Below are 17,496 nucleotides of genomic sequence, written 5' to 3' on the forward strand. Positions count from 1 at the left end.
TCTTGAACATGTGCCAACATTCCATGCATGCTCACTGCTGTTGTTTACTTCTGACCTCTCCCCTACTTTCGAACTGTACATGCCGAGAAATCTGTTTACCAGGCGATGCAATCTTCAGCCTACTCTTGTTCATGTGACCTGCAGCTTCCAATAATGGTGTGAACCTACTTGTTCAGTCAGGAATGCAAAATGGAGACTGGGGAATTTCTCCGGTATCCGGTAGAGATGACACGAGAAATGTTTGTGTATATTGGTGGCTCGGTGTGATGTAGAGATTAAACTGCTGTAGAAATCAATCCCACACTCAAATTACAGGTTTAAATCATAGACATGTATATACATATCACATTTTGAAATGTGCATGTGGTTTAACATTTCAATAGTAACTAGTGATTTTTGGTGCCTGAGCATTTTTGGGTTCCCAATTTGAGATATGTAAAAGGAAACTGATTTTCACAAGGGCCACCCTCCCACTACAGGGTAGGGTTATGTACATTTTCAGAGCCTAGCACAATTGATTCTATTGTGACCAGTACCACTATATGATACTGTGATATAAATATGAAATAATAATATCAACTAAAGGTTTTATTATGGTCTTGTGGAGTTCATATACCATAGAAAAAGAGAAGAAAGAAGTTCCTTATTACATTTATTTTGGGTAATGTTCAATTTGGTCATGTTCACAATGTGTTAGGTGCTCTCCAAACAGAAATGAAGGCATATTCTTTGCCTTAAGGAGCTCAGAAGCTAAAGACAGGGTAAAAGGGAAAACAGTACACCATAAAATATAGTGGTTAAGGTGGTGATTGACCATTTATTGGTAATAAAAGGTTATGTTATCAGTGTCTGCTTTTTATATTCTCTTTATACCAGCTATTGCCAGTGACTATTCAAACTTGCCATTGGTCAGCTAGTTTCCTGTATGAGTCATGGCAGAAGTGGAGTCTTGCAAAATAATTGCCTTATGCATGCAAGGCAGGTACGACATTCAAAGAGTTAAATGAAAGTTACATTTCAACTTTATAACCCCAAAATCTCTTCCTGTTTATCAATTCAGAATCACTAGCCAATTCAAATATGTTGCTCTGATGCTTTATGTGAACTTTTCTGATGGAAACCAACTAAAAATTTCTTAGTGTGTGTGAATAAATCTGAAAATATGTAATAAAATCTGTCGTCAGAACTGACTGTTCATCCATATGTTATGGAATGATGAAGAACATTGGGGGACTTCTATTCCTTACAAATACAAGCATCTTTATTGTGCTTTGGAATTCTGGATAGGGAACATAATTAGCACTCATTCTGCGCAACAGATTACATTAAACTGATGGTATGCAAAATAGCACACATTTACTTCAGCCTTTCATGATGTCATGTTGTACTGTTAAAAGTAAAAACCTAGATGCTGTTTGTTTTTTAGTGTTTTACAAAACTCATTTAAAACCATTAGACTTGCCTGAAATAAAATGTAAAACACTGTCACTCTAGATAATAATGTGCTATTATCTCTTTAAACAAAGTTCTGATTTTCAATGTACTCCAGTGGCACAGGTTGGCAGCAGCATTATAATTAGAATGACAAGGTTATATTAATGTCTTAGCTGCAATTGCCATTTGTAACCTGTTAGAACCCTGGGAATTCATTCTCTCCGTACCCTTGGATACGAAAGGTGGTAGGGTTTTCTACAAGCCGGTTGCCAGGCACATTATTTCTTTGGAAACATCTAGTAGCCTGTCTTTTCAATGGTATTGACCTCAATTGTCTTTATTTAAATTTAAACTTTTTTATGTTTAAAATACAGTTCTGAAGAACAGTATTTGGTGCTCATCTACATACTAGTTCTCAGTACTTTAGGGCACTGGGAGTTTTTTCAAAGGCACAAATGTTTAATAGATGGCCTGGCCAAGTCCCAGTGACTTTTACTGACTGCCTTTTGTGCCTTTGAAAGTCTCCCCCATCATAAATGTGATCTTGAGAAGTGCAATCCTGCTGTAATCCACAAATCCATCTCAGTACACTAGCTGTGGTCACAGACTATAATACAATTTTTTTTAAAAAATATCTTCAGCGTTATCAGTGTTCCCGTTGAGTTTCAACTGATAAGTCCATCTAGCATCTACATTTCTTTTGACTGGCAGTTGAAAACAAAGGTTGCACAACTGATGTAGAACTTGGTAAATGCAAACAGAAATAATTTGACACTAATTCTAAGGGACAAAGTAAAGTCTGTCAATCATGGTCACCCAGTAATGGCACATTGACTTTCTATGTACTGGGCAAGAGTAAATGTTATATGCTTTGTGAAAAATGTGGGAGGCGGGTGTATTATTTTTATGAATATTATGTGTACCTGTTTTGTTCGATTTGTTATGATGGGGTCTGTCATCCGCTGACAAGGAGTTACTTGCAAATCCCCAGGAAAGGAGTACAGTGGTTTCAGGTTGTAGATGGTTGGCTAATACTTATGAGACAATGAGTGGACTCTTCTGTTTGATAGTGTACCTCCACCTCCAGTGCATTCATCAGGTGAGTTTGGCAAGGGGAAAAGAGTCCCATCTTGCAGACACAGAGAACAAAGTGGTTGAAGTTCAGGGAAGACCGGAGACTTGGAGGCAGTGTCTGCAGGGAAGAAGACTGAATCCAGTTCTCAGAATGAGGGGTACCTGAGATAAATTGGGGCTGCCTGCCTAAGCTTTGAGGAAAATACTAAACTTTAGGTATGATGAAATGCATGTAGACTTTTCTGTTGTTTTAACCCTTTTCTCTAAGCACTATTTTCCTGCGGATAAATGAATAATCCTTTTTTTTTTTTTTTTAAGTTCTGAGTCACAGCATTTACCCACTAGTCACAGCTCCCAAAAGACAGTCTCTTGCAGGTGTCAAACCCAGGTGGACCTGCTGAGAAAACATGGCTGGTAAACTGGTGGTGTAGCCCAAGGACCCAGTCTGTGAGTGGGAGAATCATGAGGGACCACGAGTAGTGGCACAGAGCCTGTGGCTTGAAAGGGTACACAAGAAGGGGGTGGAGTGGGGAAAAAGGTGCAGTCACCCCCATAACTGTGACCTCCTTTTATTAAAAAAAATCTGAACAAAGATGAAGGCATTGGATGTTGAGGCTTCTTAAAATTACAAACAGCATTGGGAGAGTAATACTAACTTCTGCACCTTCAGATTTCACCAACCTGGAACTAATGGATAACATTCTTCTCTAAGACTGACAGGCAGCAATGATAAATAGAAGCACAGGGTTTTTTTTATGCCTGCCTTCTCTCTCCTGCTCAGTTCCCAATATTTACCCTAGAGGAGATGCATGTGGCAATGACCTGAGAAAATTTTGAGACTATTTTAAAAACATTTTAACAGACAGTAAAATGGAAGATATTTTCAGTGTATAGAAGGAATAAAAACATTACAGGAGGGGAAGATAATGTTCTTTCTGATTAGCAGTAATGTAACGTACCACTGTTCAGTCTGATGAACAGAGGGGCCGACTCACTTCTCCTTTTCCTATGTCTTATCTTCCCTAACTTTCCACAGGGTAATGGTTCCTGTCAGCTCTGCTAGGAGGCTTGGTTTGCAATCTGCCATCTGAAACTTTTGTGGTGATGGAGCATGATCCTCGATTCATAATTGCAACAGTTCTCACTTTAAGCCCATAGGATGTTTCCCTCTGGACTTCTTGGGCACTTAAAAATGGAATAACTATAGTGCTCAGTCCTCAGAGTGGTTTTGTATGAAATCTTAGAGAGTAGCAGTCTGATACTAGTGATCTTGTGACATTAGTGAACTGATTAACCTCCTTGTCTCTTTCTGCGCAGCTGAATATAACTTTATGAGGGGGTGGAACTATATATGTACTATTCAGCTGAGCATATGGAGACATGGAGGCTAGTCAGGAAAGATTCTTCATGCTGTTTTAACCTGTTTATGCTGAGATACAGATTTTCTTTGTCTCCCTTCTTTTTTCTCTTGCTGAGGACTCTGCTTACAGCTTATAAGCAAATTGAGGTAACCACACATCACTTTGTTGTTAGACCTGCTTGACCAGTTGTGCCTAATTAGTACTACATGAGTTTGAACAGGTATCTTTAACTACATGAGTTTGAACATATCCCCTTAACATTAGACGGGGGATTTCATAGCTTTACACACAATGTTGCTGCATACACTTCACCATGATATTATTGACCAGTCAGTTATTAGTTTGCAAAGGATACTCACAAAGCATATTCTGTACAAAGATTGTTACAGTAGCGTGCAGGTTGTGAATACAGGGGTGCATTCGATCACAAGAAGTTCCACCAAAGAGCCAGATCTAAGAGAATAAAAAATCTTCCAATCTTTTCTTCCAGTAGATGTGGCTTGTGGGAGATCTTTCACCTTTTTGGTCTGCTTGTTTCTTTCTCTATTGGTATGTTACTCCAGAGCCTCTTATCTAACCTTGATATATTAAGTGGGACAACTCAAAAGAATCTGGACACGTTCATGAAACTGGCCAACAAAAGAAAATCACTGCTCTGATGGATGAAGATGTCTTCTCTGTCAATACGATTCTTTCTGTAGGAACTAGCCTGGGTACATTACATGTTAAAATGGGTTTCCTTCCCAGAGAGTAATCATCAGTGGTTCACAGTGAAGCTGGAAGGGCATATCAAGTGGGGTCCCAGAGGGATCAGTTCTAGGTCTAGTTCTGTTCAACATCTTCATCAATGATTTAGATAATGGCATAGAGAGTACACTTACAAAGTTTGCGGATGATACCAAGCTGGGATGGGTGGCAAGTGCTTTGGCTGTTAGGCTTAGCATTCAAAATGATCTGGAGGAACTGGAGAAATGGTCTGAAGTAAACAGGATGAAATTCAATAAGGACAAATGCAAAGTACTCCACATAGGAAGGAACAATCAGTTGCACACATAGAAAATGGGAATTGACTGCTGAGGAAGGAGTACTGTGGCAAGGGATCTGGGAGTCGTAGTGGATCACAAGCGAAAATGAGTCAACAGTGTAACACTTGCAAAAAAAGTGAACATCACTCTGGGATGTATTAACAGAAGTGTTTTGTAAGCAAGACACAAGAAGGAATTAATCTGCTCTACTCTGCACTGATTAGGCCTCAACTGGAGTATTGTGTCCAGTTCTGGGTGCCACATTTCATGAAAGATGTGGACATATTGGAGAAAGTCCAGAGGAGAGCAACAAAAATGATCAAAGGTCTAGAAAACATGACCTCTGAGGAAAGACTGAAAAAACTGGGTTTGTTTAGTCTGGAGAAGAGAAGACTGTGAGGAGACATGATACAATTTTCAAATACATAAAAGGTTGTTACAAGGAGGAGGGAGAAAAATTGTTCTCATCAACCTCTGAGGATACGACAAGAAGCAGTGGGCTTAAATTGCAGCAGGAGAGGTTTAGGTTGGGTATTAGGAAAAACTAACTAACTGTCAGGGTAGTTAAGCACTCGCATAAATTGCCTTGGGAGCTTGTGGAATCTCTGTCATTGTCTAATCTGCTCTTAAAAATCTCCAAACACCTGTCAGAGATGGTCTAGATCAGGGGTTGGCAACCTGCGGCACGTGAGACGATTTTTACTGGCACGCTGCTGCCAACTGGGGTCCTGGCCGCTGGCCCCACTCAGCCCGCTGCCTGCCTAAGTGAGCAGAACCCCAGGCCACCAGTGGGCTGAGCACGGTGGCTGGGACCCCGGCTGGCAGGAGCTGGCAGAACTCCAGACCGGCAGTGGGTGAGCCGCTGCTGGTCTGGGGTTCTGTCTGCCACCCCGCTCAGCCCGCTGACAGTCTGGAGTTCCGGCCACCTGCCCATTGCCAGCCGGGCTGCCGGCCCCGCTCAGCCCACTGCCGGCCACCCAGGCTGGCAGCGGACTGAGCGGGGCTGGCAGCTGGGACCCTGGCTGGCAGGAGTCAGCGGCTGGAATCCCAGACCAGCAGCAGGCTGAGCCGCTCAGCCCGTCACCAGTCTGGAGTTCTGTCTGCTGGCCCCACTCAGCCTGCTGATGGTCTGGGGTTCTGGCCGCCAGCCTCTTGCCAGCTAGGGTCTCGGCCGCCAGCCCCGCTCAGCCTGCTGCCGACCTGGGATACCAGCCGCTGTCCCCGCTCACCTCGCTGCTGGTCTGGGGTTCCAGCCTCCCGGGCCCCTGCCAGCCAGGTGAATGGAACCCCTGGCTGGAAGCAGGCTGAGCGGGGCCACTGGCTGGGACCCCAGCTGGCAGGAGCTGGCGGACGGAACCCCTCTCAGCCCGCCGCCAGTATGGGGTTCTGTCTGCTGGCCCCGCTCAGCCCGCTGACGGTCTGGGGTTCTGGCCGCCAGCCTCTTGCCAGCTAGGGTCTCGGCCGCTGGCCCGGCTCCGCCCACTGCCGGCCTGGGATACCACCCGCTGGCCGCGCTCACCTCGCTGCTGGTCTGGGGTTCCAGCCGCCCGGCCCCCTGCCAGCCAGGGTCCTGGCCGCCGGCCCTGCTCAGCCCACTGCCAGTCTGGGGTTCCATCGGGGGGCCCCCTGTAAATGTAAAATTTATTACTGGCACGCAAAATCTTAAACCTTAAATTAATGAAGACTTGGCATGCCACTTCTCAAAGGTTGCCGACTCCTGGTCTAGATAATACTTAGTCTTGCCTTGAGTGCAGGGGACAGGACTAGAAGACCTCTCATAGTCCATTCCAGTTCTATAGTTATATATATAGTCCTTCATACAGTACTTGAAAGTTAAAGCCTCACCTGACATTTTCAGGAGGATAGCGTTTCTCACTGCAGTGCTTCAGCCAGTCAGGCAATCATCTATATGTTTGTGTATTCCACTATCAGATATGTGGAATGTACTATGCTGAAGAATAAAAACTTATATGTGCTTTCCCCAAAATTTCCTTTCTTCATGTATTATGGTCCACAGATCTACCAGACCTTGGATAATATAAAGGTTTTACTGTTTGATAGAACAGCTCTCATGCTCTGCAGTAAGCATATTCATAATTAGTCATTTTGCTTATAGTAGAATTTTGTTAAAAGAACTGTTCTCATCATAGCTGTTGAAGTTACCTCAGCTAGTTGAAGCTAATGATTGACAGATCTGATCCCCAAAAGCAGCAAATGGGCTGAAGACCTATTGTAGAATCTGACTTTTACTACTTGCTATGCTCCCTTGACACAGCGAGATGCCAGCTCTGGCTTGATTGCGTGCAAAACCTTGATTTTTACACTTCAAGTTGTCAAGCCTGGACATTACTACGACGTCTTGGGGCCGCTAATCCACAGAGTACCGGCCAAAAATCCAGCCAAACTCAGTAGCCTCCAAACTGGTGGAGAACATAAAAGGACCACTTGATAAACACACAAGAAGAGAAGTGTATCAACAACTCTGCCAAACACTTGCATCAATCCCCCAAGGAGCACCTTCCACTGTCAGCATTAAGGAAGTAAAAGAAGTCCTTAAGCCTTTCTGGGAACATTCATTTAGTCTCATGCAATCAGGCTATGATCAGAAGGAGGCTTGGAAAGCAGTTTGGGCTAAACAAGACTTTAAAAATAAGCACCTTATGCCAGATCCCATGCAGAAGGTTCCTGGATTTGACCTTCCACGGTCATCTTGGTCAACTTGAACCGAATTCGAACTAACCATGGTAGATGCGGATATCTAATACACATATGGAAAATCAAGGACTTCCCGGTGTGCGAGTGTGGTTCCCCATGACAGACCATCGAATATATCACTACCTACTGTCCAATTTATAAATATGAAGGAGGCATTACTGCAATAAATTCTGCTACTCCTGGTGTAGCCATTTGGCTCGATCAACTTCAGGTGAAATTGTAGTTGCTGCTCTGCACCAGCCATACGAAAGAAGAAGAGACTACTTGAGAGGGAAAAAGAAAACTTTGGGTAAGCAAGTATAAATTATCCTAAACTTTGTGTATTATGAAAAGGTCATAAAAGATGATAAAAGTACCCAAGATGACCATTTCAGAAGGGTTCCAAAATCCTATACAGAAGACGAGCAGAGAACTGCTTTTTATAGTCAGAGGCGCCTCATCTGAGTTTAAACCTCACTAGAAACTTTTATTTTTGGAGAATACAAGAAAATCTACAGAAATACCCTTATGAAATCTGAAATTTCTGCATATACTGATTTGTTGTCCAAGGAAATTGGTCATTAAAGGGACATAAGGTGATTAGGAAAGATGGCGTAAGGAACTGAGGATCTATTTTTAATCTTAATTGCTGTTACATAAAAGTAGACATGAAATATACAGATGTATTTGTCTGAAATGAGATATTCATGAACAGTAAAACTTGCACTCAAAGTGAGGCTAAGCTAAGGCTGCTTTCAATATCACTGAGTTGTTCATGTATATGTGGATTCCAGCAGGAGGAAACAGGGATGCTTTATGGGAGCTGTGACCCAAAGCACCCGGGTATTGACACCCTATACGCTAGTGTGATAATCTTTGTTCAAAATATGCCTTATGAGGTATCATTTAAAACCTAATACCTCAGTGGTCAAAAATATTATGGTGAAATGTATGTAACAACATTATATGTAAAGTTATGAATTCCCCCTGTATGATGTTACTAGACCATGTTCAACACCAGACAGCCTTGCCTAGTTAAAGGTGTTAAATAGGTCTGTCTTAAACAAAGGAATGTAGGTTTCAGAGTAACAGCTGTGTTAGTCTGTATTCGCAAAAAGAAAAGGAGTACTTGTGGCACCTTAGAGACTAACCAATTTATTTGAGCATAAGCTTTCATGAGCTACAGCTCAATAAAATAATAAATAAAAATAAAATAAAAGCTTATGCTCAAATAAATTGGTTAGTCTCTAAGGTGCCACAAGTACTCCTTTTCTTTTTAAAGGAATGTAGGTTTACCTCAATTTATAGATAAGCAGTAAACAGGACTGCAAAAGGGGCACAGATTGCAGGAAACAGAACCATTTGCATTTCAGCAAATATCAGCGGGGATTGGGGGGAAACCCAGCATGGTGCTTCTTCACCTCCAGACTCAATGTTGCCGTCCTCACGGCTTGAATAAACTTTATTTTGAAGGGGAACCTTCAGAAGAATCCATTTCAAAGGTTTACTCAACTATAAAAGAAAGGGGCAGAAAACCAAGTTCTCTCTTTCACCGAAGAGATAAAGGAACCAGCATTTTGGGCTTCTGGAAGAGCCCTTGAATGGAGCAGTAGTGTAGCCAGGGAGGGAGTGGGGGGAGTGGCTGTTCCCCCTCTGAGCACAAGTGGTGCCTTTTTAATTTATGGGCAACTTTTTAAATTTTTACTCACCTGGCGGCACTCCGGGTCTTTGGTGGCGGGGACCTTCACTCGCTCCGGGTCCTCGGCGGTATTTCGGCGGCACTGACGGCCCCTGCCGCCGAGGACCCGGAGTGCCACCCGGTGGGTACAAGCTGGTGGCAGCTTTTTTTATGTCCGCTGCCTCTGTTTGCTCTACCTAGCTATGCCACTGGAATGGAGGGATGGGGTAAGATGTCCTGCTGGAAGACTGTGGGCAAAAACAACCATCTTGAACAAAGTCTGTATCTTGCTAGGTTAAGTTTTTAGTCACTAGAAGTATTTTTCACTTTTATTTGTTTGTAACCATTTCAATCTCTATCTCTTTTACTTGATCTCACAGAGAATCCTCTTTTCTTTTGTTATAAACTTGTTTTACTTTAATTCAAACACAGCACTGCTAGATTAAATTAAAAGTGTGTTAGTTAACTCAAGTTAAAGTGGTAAGCTGTACATTTGGTGTCTTTACAGGAGCAAACGGACCATATTATTTCTCCAAGTGGCCCAGGAGAGGGCTGGACACTTAAGGGCCCGCAGTTTAGGGAAATTGAGGACTGGAAGAGTGTTGGGGTCACTTTGTTGGTTGTAGCCAAGGTTGGTGAAAGCCAGTATAGGGCTATGGGACTGTAGACAGGCTGCTGGGGTCAGAGTTGCTGTTTCCAGGGCTGGCTGCATAGCTAACACACCCAGAGACAGGGTGTGACCTGCATGCTTGTGGCTGATTGTGAGCATCCCAGGCAGAGAACTACAGTAGCAAAGCATTGTGATGCATTCAGGGTTACACAGTAAGAGGTCACACAACTCCTTCCTGGTTTGGATTGCACCCCGAAGTGTGACAGTAGCTTGTTTCTTTTCTCTTGGAACCAAGAGGATAATTATGGCAATTACTTTTCTGTCTAAAAGGTGTTGAATGGGTTCTTCTGAGTTGTACTCTTATCACCTCTCCTGTTCAATATGGGGCCATTGGAAGGGTTAGTGAGGAGGCACAAACTGAAATATTGTCAATTTGTTGATGAAACTTATCCCTCTACCTCCATTTCATTTAACCCAGATGGTGCAATTTGAGTATCTTTCTCAGTAGATGGTAGTGAATGAAGCATAAATGAGAGCTAGCTGTCTGAGGCTCCTTCCAGAGAAAAATTAGATGGAATTGTTATAGTAGGTTGGGGAAAGCAATTAGGAGATGTGGCAAAGAGGGTTGTGTCGCAGTTTGTAATTTGAGGCCCTGGTTAGACTCCAAGTTGCTATTAAACAGTCAGTATGTGACAACTCCTCCTCTCAGATGCAAACCTTATCTAAGAGAAGGACATTGGTGCCATCATCCATGCCTTGTCACTTCAAGATTAGACTATTACAATGCACTCTGCTTGGGCAACACCTTCTATCAACCTGCAGAGGAAAGGTGGCACAGAAGGCAGTAGGCCTGCTTATTTAAATGTGGTATTTTACTGCAAGCAGGTGCATAAGAAACTGTTGGCTGCATAGGTTTATAGCTGAAGTGTAAGATGATGATTCTGACTTGTAAAGCTCTAAATGGTTGGAGACCTGCCTACCTGAGTGACCATCCCTCTTCCCACATGATACTTCCACAGTTGAGATCAGTGGGGCAGTTCTAGGGCTGGAGCTCTGTTGGTGAGTAAGAGATGGAGCCACTGGCAGGCATTATCCTTTAGGACCCCTCAGTTTTAGACTTCTCTGCCCCATTCCCTTGTCTGAAATAAGTCTGAGTCTGTTGCCGTTTGGGATGATCCAAAGCTCATCTGCTATAGGCAAATATTAGTGAAGGGCTCAGTTTTAGGGGTCTGGATATGGATGTGGATTTTTTTTAAATGGGGAGATTGTAGTTTTACATGAACTGATGAAGGGTTGGGGGAGAACTTCATTTTTTATGGAAAGGAAGCTTTTGTGCAGATCAAGGTTATTGTTGTCTTTGTCTTGCTGAGGAGCCAGCCTGTGATAGATGTCTATGTAGAAATCAAAATGAATGACTAAGTATAATCAGTTAATACAAAAATGCAGACTTTGCTTCAGCAGGAATACTATTCAAGCATTACCTCACAATCTTCCACTTTCCTTCATGTGTCCAATATAGTATTGATTTTTTTTTTTGCTGTTATCCATTCTTTAAGAGAAAATGTCTAATCAGTTTGGACCATATTCCTGCCATAGGAGGGCTTTCATTAATTCAATTATCTATATTAGCAATATATTTTCATGCTCATAACTGGGAATTAGCAGACTAGTCCTTAGTTCCCTTGAGCATCCTGGGCGCTTGAAGTTCTACAGGAAATATTAGCAAATAGAAGTTTCAAGGGTGCAGTTCAAAGGAATCTGTATGTTTTAATATATAAATATTATGCAAAAGATATATATTGACGATTATTGCAACTGAGGTTGTGGATCAATAGAGAATAACTGGCTACCAGCTATGTACGTAATGGCTTTCCTGGAAGTTGTTTTCTCAAGTTTAGGGGAAGGAAACGTGCTTCATCAACTAAATAGTTCCTTATTTGTGCCAGATGCTGGATTTAACTTGCTAGTCAAGGGAATGACTCAGAAGGATCAATGAGGGTAATATTGTCTTAAGAGACAGGGAATACAGGATCTTAAGTACCTGGTGGGATGCTGTACTGTGTAGTCTCTGTTTCTTTTTCTTGCTAGGACTGCAGAACTGCCTAAGAAATTATACTCCTTGTAATTCATGTATCTGTTAAACTTTCTGTTTAAATATTTGTTTTACACCTTTTGTATCTTTTTATTATAGAAACCTGTTTTTAAAAAGAGCTAATGATTTAACAGCAAAAGAGTTATGTGGTTTAAATAATAGTTTTTAAAGCTGCACATTAATGAGGAGAATTCACCTAACTTAAATTGTATGTGTCTATCTCAGAAGCTGAGCTGGTGCAGAGAGGCCAAAAATAGTTGTACAAACCCATTTGTTTCCCAAGGGAATCCCAGTATATGACTGGGAGTTCAAGGACAGGACTTGAGAGTATCATCTGGAGTGGCAAAGGAATGCCTTACTGAGCAAAAATAAACAATTTAGATGGGTCACGGAGGAAGGGACACGAATGAGAGTCCTGTGATATTATGTCATCCAGTACATTGGTTGCCCTGCAGCTAAAGCAAAAAAATGAGGGGAAACAAACAAGGGCTCATACAAAATTCTTATTGAATGTCCCAAAGACTCTGATACTAGCTAAAATTATGGAAACCTCTATCAGACTTTGACTTTTGGAGAAATTCATTGAAATCACAATGTCAAGCATATGCTACAAGGTTGGGCAGTGTCTCTGTCAAAGGCACTGTGTGGGGTCCATTTCAACATTATTGGAATTGAGCAAAAATGTGTTTAGACACAAAATCACTATGAAATTTTTTTGTAGTAATGATTGGACTAGTGATGTGATGCCAAGAGTTATGTATGTGGTTTAATTAGCCTGCAACTTTATTCACTTAAAATATCTGGAAGTACCTGACAACCAATAGTACAGTGCATTGTCACCATTTCCTTAAGACTTTTCACGTAATCCCCAGCCTTATCACAGCATCTGCCACCCTCCTCTCATAAGAGTGCTGGGGACTAGAAAAGGCGGGGGTTTGGCTCCCCACTGCAAAAGATGTAGGAGTCCTGAACCCCCTTTCTCAGCTCCATTAAGGGATGCTTTCCCTTACATCCTTTTCTAAGTGGTACTTGTCAGTGGTGTCTCTCTCTTGAAATCTCTGCATGCAAAATCTCCCTCTTGCTGATGACTAATTAGTAAGGCTGCGAGTTTGTGACAGAGGTCATGGAAACCATGGATTCCCTGACTTTTCGGGACCTTTGTGACTTCTGCAGTGGCCAGTGTAGTTGGCTCGGTGGTCACCTGAGCAGCACTGCCCCCCGCAGCCAATGGGAGCTGCGGAGCTGGCGCTTGGGGTAGAGGCAGTGCACAGAGCCTTCTGGCCACACCTCTGCCTAAGAGCTGAGGGAGGAACATGTCTCTGCTTCTGGGGAGCTGCAAGAAGCTAGGTAAGGAGCCTGCCAGCCCCGCCATCCACCCCCAGCACCAGCAGGGGTCCCGGGCCCCTGCTCCCTGAGCACCCCCCACCAAGATTTAGTCAGAGGTAAATAGTACAAGTCATGGACAGGTCACAGGCAATGATTTTTTTGTTTACTGCCCGTGACCTGTCCATGACTTTTTCTAAAAATATCCATGACTAAAATGTAGCCTTATTAATAAGTCTTCAAAACTTTCTGCACTAGATTTCACTTTGTCTCACCAAATTGATTATTCTTCTTTGAGTGCTTGCTCATGTCGATTCCATTCTAGGTGTATGCGCGCCCATATGCTCGGTCATCGGAGATTTTTGCCTTTGCGGTATCCGGAGGATTGGCAGTGGTGCCCCTTTGAGTGCCGCGCTCATGCGCCGGTATATCAGGCACCGCCAACCCTACATCCTCTCAGTTCCTTCTTACCTACCGTGGTGGTTAGTCAGAGTGCCTTTCCTTGTATAGCAAGGGCTAGCAGTTTTCGTCTTACTTCGAGACTTAGGTCCTTGTAAATAGTTTGTTTATAGTAGTTAATGTTGTTAAGCGTAGTTAGCAGTTAAAATCCCAGCGGGGACTTTGCCCCAGGTGGGGCGTGCCCCGATATCTCAGATTTAAGCCCTGCACAGACTGCACCAGGCCTATACCTGTGAGTGGCCCCCATAGCAGCTACCTCAAATGCTTGGGGGAAGTACACATGAGAGATAAGTGCCGTATTTGTAAAAACTTTCAGCCCAGCATGCAGAAGGAGCAGGATATTCGGTTGCAGGCTCTCCTCATCCAGCTTCCGTGCTGTCCCACCAGGATTCACCGAGTACCTTGGCCTTGGTGTGCAGTGTGCCCCCGACACCAGGCTCCACCCGGCACTGAAGGACATAAATCCACACCGTGTAGAGGTCAGGCACAGGAGTTTATTACATATAGTGCTGACAGAGTGTCACCTAGCTTATTAGGCTCAGAGACATTGTTAATCAGTTGATTATAATGGAATATATGGATTTTCCATGGGTGGGGAAAGTGACAGGGTAGGCAGTCCCACACCCCCGGATAGGTTTGGCTACTGTGCTGTCATGTCTTGCAGCTAATGGTCAAAGGTTACATAATGTCTCTGCCCATGGTCTCAAGTTAACAAATCAACATTTAATTAGTACTTCAATTAATGTATTAGTATAAAATATATATGTTGAATTCTGATTTGGGGTCCATAGGAATGAAGTAGCTCCTTTGATTGTCCAACAGATACATATCTAGGGGTAAAAGCAAATAAACAGTGTAAGTATGCGGCAATAAAGATTGTCTTTCAAGTTGCTTATTTGTGTTTTAAGGCAGGCATTGGTCCCTGGGAAAGGGAGGTGGGAGGAGGCCATATCTTACACTGACATGCTTGAACCTTTCATAAATTCAAGGTTGGATGTTTGGGAAGAACATCTCCCTCCAGAAGAAACTAACACAACAGAGACAGGGCTTCTTTGTTCTAATTGCAACTTTGAATAAGACAATTATTGCCCCCAACATCTGGCGTTCCGCTGACCAGGCATATCTTAGCAAAAGCAAGGTTATCTTTGGTTATTCTGCTTTCTCTTAGCTAATCAATATTTGCTAGGACTCTGACCTCTTGACTAAACTCTGGACTTTGGGCCTGTACACAAATCCATATACCAGGTTATTACATCAGCAATGGATTCTAATCCGTCAGCACTATTCTTCGTCCCCCAAAAAAGAAAGCTAGGAAGCACAGCTCCCTGGCACCAGGCAAGAAGGGCCATGGGTCATCGGGGAAGGGACCTACTTCGGGCTGCCCAGCCACTCTGGAGCCACGCATTCATGCCTCCCTGGTCAGGGCCCTTAGCACCTTGAAAAGTCCACCACCGACTCCCAGGATCGGCATGGGACCTAAGCTCCTGACGGCACCAACACCTTCATAAGCTCCCGCAGCGCTCAGAAAGCAAAGGCCTCTGCCCATGCCATCGAGGCATCACATGCCTCAAGGACCAGCAAAGGCTCCCCACAAGGGCAAGCCAGCTGCTAAGACCCCTCTAGGGCCAGTGGATCACCGCTGATCCCCTGAGACGCAGCAGTGCTCTCCACCACTGCGCCGCAGATTGCCGGAATCACAGCCTGGATCCTCAGAGGCTTGCTTCGGTCACCAGCATCGCAATTGTGGTCCCCGCCATCTCGACACGGATCGCCTAGAGGGAGACACCGGTCTCCGCAATACCGACACCGTTCACCCTCCCGCTGATTGTCCTCTCGGTTCAGGTCCGGGTCACCTGCCTTGTGGGAGCGCTCCCCGTCGTGTCTTCGGACCCCCCCAGCACCAGCTCCAGTCCCCCCAATACCAGTACTGATCTCCTCACTCTGGGCACCGGTTTCCAACGGCAATGGTCAGCAAACAGTCTCAGGCGTCGACAGCCCCACTGTGGTCACCGGAAGGGGATTCCTCCAGCACAGAAGCACAGTTCAGCCTCTTGCCTAGACTTCACTGGTGTGAATGGGCACCTGAGGCCACGTCGACATCGACGGCACCACCTTGGCAGCACGGCCATTGGCTAGCGCAGTGGCCTTATTGAAATGCATGGGGAGTGTCGGTCACGGTGATGTCCCTTTCACACAGCTTATTGGCCATTGCCTCGGAGCAACAGCTGGTGGCACCGACAGCTCTGGGCTCAGTGCATGATGCACACTCTGAAGTCGAGGCAGAGGAGACTGCACCCACCCCTAAGCCTCCTTCCCCCGACACTGCAGTCATCATCTTCATCCCCAAAGAAGGCGATTGCGGGACCCTCGAGGGCCAGCCCGCTGGACGATTTTAAAGAACACCAGGCCGTGCTTCATTGGGTGGCTGAGAATTTTGGCCTGCAGGTGGAGGAAATGGCTGAGCTGGTGGACACTTTGTTTAATGTTCTGTCAGCCTCTACCCTGGCCCGTGTTGCAATACTAGTGCATGACGGTGTCATCAAGATTGCCAAGGCCCTCTGGCAAACTCCCTCATCCATCCCTCCCAACTCGAAAAGGGACGAAAAAAATACTTTGTCCCTGCCAAAGGGTTTGAATACCTTTTCACCCACCTTCCCCTGGGCTCGCTGGTGGTCTCTGCAGCCAATGAAAAGGGTAAGCAAGGTCTTACCAGCTCATCCCCCCAAAAATAAAGAGGCCAAAATATAGGATCTGTTCGGGAGAAAAAATTATTTGACTGCCAGGCTGCAATTTTGGGTGGCAAACAATCAGGCCATCCTAGGAAGATACAATTTTAACATATGGGACTCCCACCCATAAGTTCAAGGAGTCCCTCCCACAGGATTTGGCCCAGGAATTCAGCACCCTAGTGGAGGAGGGCACCATGGCGGCTTGGTGCTCCCTCCAAATCTTCATGGAATGTATGGTGCCAGTGGCCCCTACTTGAGACATTAAGGGGTCCAGGTCTTCCCATATCTCGACGACTGGCTTATCAAGGGCAGGTTCCAGGAACAAGTACAGAGGAGCCTCCATCTGTTGTGTTCCACCTGCCGCAACCTGGGCCTGTAGATAAATGAGCAAAAATCCATTTTAAGGCCAGTTCAACTAATAGAATTCATCGGGGCAGTTCTCAACTCCACGTGAGTCAGAGCCTGCCTTCAGGAGGCTTGTTTTCAGGCCATGTCAGACCTGATCTCTCATGTGAAGAACCACCTGCTCACCATGGCTTACACCTGCCTGCGGTTGTTGGGCCACATGGCCACCTGTACATATGTGATCAGTCATGCGCGGCTCCACCTCCAGCCTCTGCAAGCAAGGTTGGCGTTGGTTTACACTGCCAGCAGACACGACCTAAATCGGGTAGTTAGAGTTCTGGATCACATCCTGTCATCCCTGGAGTGATGGTTGAACCCTGGGTCAGTATTGAAGTGTGTTCCCTTCGTGATCCCGTCCCCGTCGCTGACCCTGGTCTCAGATGCTTCGGACCTGGGCTGAGGAGCCCATCTGGGCAAGCTCAGCACTCAAGGCCGCTGGCTGGGGAACGATTTGGCCCTTCACATCAATGTCAGGGAGATAAAGGCAGTTTGTCTGGCCTGCCAGGTGTTCTTGCTCCACCTGAGCAGCAAGGTGGTGCAGGTCCTCACGGACAATGCCATCGCAATGTATTACATCAACAGGCAGGCCGGAGCCAGGTTGTCAGCCCTTTG

At 44.7% G+C, this 17,496-nt stretch overlaps 1 protein-coding gene across 4 annotated transcripts in view; it reads left to right on the forward strand.

Moving 5' to 3' along the window:
* The window catches only part of ZFYVE28 (zinc finger FYVE-type containing 28), a 311,136-nt gene that overhangs the window by 137,632 nt on the left and 156,008 nt on the right, over positions 1-17,496 (forward strand). The window lies entirely within an intron of this gene.

Source organism: Lepidochelys kempii, chromosome 4 (genome assembly GCF_965140285.1).
Source record: "Lepidochelys kempii isolate rLepKem1 chromosome 4, rLepKem1.hap1, whole genome shotgun sequence".
Lineage (NCBI taxonomy): Eukaryota > Metazoa > Chordata > Testudines > Cheloniidae > Lepidochelys > Lepidochelys kempii.